The sequence below is a fragment of the Rhagoletis pomonella genome, unplaced genomic scaffold (assembly GCF_013731165.1).
Source record: "Rhagoletis pomonella isolate Grant_MI unplaced genomic scaffold, Rhpom_1.0 Rhpom_scaffold_00004, whole genome shotgun sequence".
Taxonomy (NCBI): domain Eukaryota; kingdom Metazoa; phylum Arthropoda; class Insecta; order Diptera; family Tephritidae; genus Rhagoletis; species Rhagoletis pomonella.
Window position 1 is genome coordinate 182223 of NW_023458558.1, and position 1967 is coordinate 184189.

The 1967-nt window shown below is 35.1% G+C and overlaps 1 protein-coding gene across 1 annotated transcript in view; it reads left to right on the plus strand.

Annotated features, from left to right (window-relative positions):
• Positions 1-1967, plus strand: part of LOC118736741 (protein UBASH3A homolog) — a 16919-nt gene that overhangs the window by 8480 nt on the left and 6472 nt on the right. The gene's annotated exons all lie outside the window — the stretch shown is intronic.

Sequence of the window (1967 nt, forward strand, 5' to 3'; positions counted from 1 at the left end):
TTTGAAATCCACTTCTATTGATACCCATCTTCAAAGAATTCTTTTGACTTATTCAATAACTTCAATTTAACTTTTGAAACAGGAGGCAAACCGCTTCAAACAGCCCAAAAATATTCAAACTAAAGATTTCCTAAAACTTTCGTTTAATACGCATGTTTTATAATTAATGTAACTTGTGTATATTTTAATTAAATTCGACTTTTGCAACAGGTGGCAACACATTCTAATTATTTTCAAATTAACCCTCTTTCGTCTGACGCTCATATTGTGATACATATGTATTTCCATTACCTAATTGCCTTATGGGCTGTTCTTGCTTACGCAGAAAAGCAAATTTAGCGCAATTAGCTCTAAATGCTACTCTAAATGTACATTTATCCATACAAAATTCGTCACCTAAATGCAACTCTATTTCTGCATTAAGAGACCAAATGCTAGAAGCGACCCTGTGATCTTCAAAAATGTCCACGATTCGAACATGGTTTAATGAGAAAAGTGGCCACATTGCTTTTCCGCGTATACAGTTGCTAGCTGCGTTTCAGCGATCGCCGATCGAGATTTCATTTATTATTTTACATTATTTGGAAACAAAAAGGTGGCGCAAATTCAACATCGATGTGATACTGATAGAAATCTGGCTCAATTTGTGATCAACTCTGTTTGTTTTTTCACCATTAAATTGAGGAAATTTCAACTGACAGCACTGACAAATGAATAATACACAAATAAATTTTCGGTTATGGTTAAAAACAATTGAAGTTTTTGTATTGAATTTTTTGTTTAAAATTTCTTTTTCCCTTTTCAGTAGGGTTTTTTGCACATTATCTTCTCGGTGCGTATTGATCGTGATAGATACGGATCTGAATAAGCGGCTGGAACAGGGCTGTTTGTCAGAAGCATACGATTTCGAACTCGCGTAAATGTACATTTTGGTAAATGCGATAGCATGAACGCTCTTCGAAAATATATGTTCGAAAGTGCTAAATGTTACATTTCAAATGCAGCAAAAATGCTGCATAAAGCACTTTCAAAGCCATTTCGATTGATACCCACATTGTAATAATTGATTTAACTTTTTTGAGTATTTGGATTTAACTTCTTAAAAGTGGCAACTCGTTTCGAAACAGTAAAATCCAGAGCTCAAGCCGTTTCATTTGGCATCTCATTTTGGAAAATTGAATGAACAGTGCGGATTTTTTAAAAAAAAAGTAAGAACCTATTGCACACCTACATCCCAAGCCCTTCAACTTGACACCTGATTTTTGAAAATCGAACGAACGGTGCAGATTGATGATCTAGACAAGAAATCCCACCACGTATCATATATATATAAATATTAGGGATTCACAACAGTGTAGTAAATGTCGTCTTGTTGTACGTCGCAAATTTTAAAAGCTTAAATAAATGTTTAGAGAACTTGAACCCACAACCAACTATTTTTTAACCCTGCGTAAATGCAGAATATGACTTTGATAGTACTTTGCGAACCCAGTTAGTATAGTTTTAGGCGTTTAAAGTTTACGACATAAAAAAATACGACACTTACGATACCGTTCTGAATTCCCCCATTTATAAGGGATAATAGGACACTTACTCGAAGAGTTAACAGTTAAAAAAATCGCTTGCAAAATTTTGCTATAGGTTTCGATATTTCAATATTTCCTAATTTACGCCCACATATGTGGGCATTACTCGGTTGAGGCCCTAAAATATCTTCCCACCTTCTAGTGTGCTCATGCAGGTCTGTACGCAACGATAGGCTGGAGAACAATAAACATGATCGATGCATACATTGGATTCAAGTAACGCTTCTCCAGTCAATTTTGCTTGATAGAGACCGATATTCGTAAGTGGCGAGTCGTTTTGCCAGCCTTCAGGACATCTTTGCCTAAAAAAGATATGTAAATTAAAAACATTTACGGAATAAAATCAAGACGCAAGACACCAAAGATGAGCTCGGGTATATA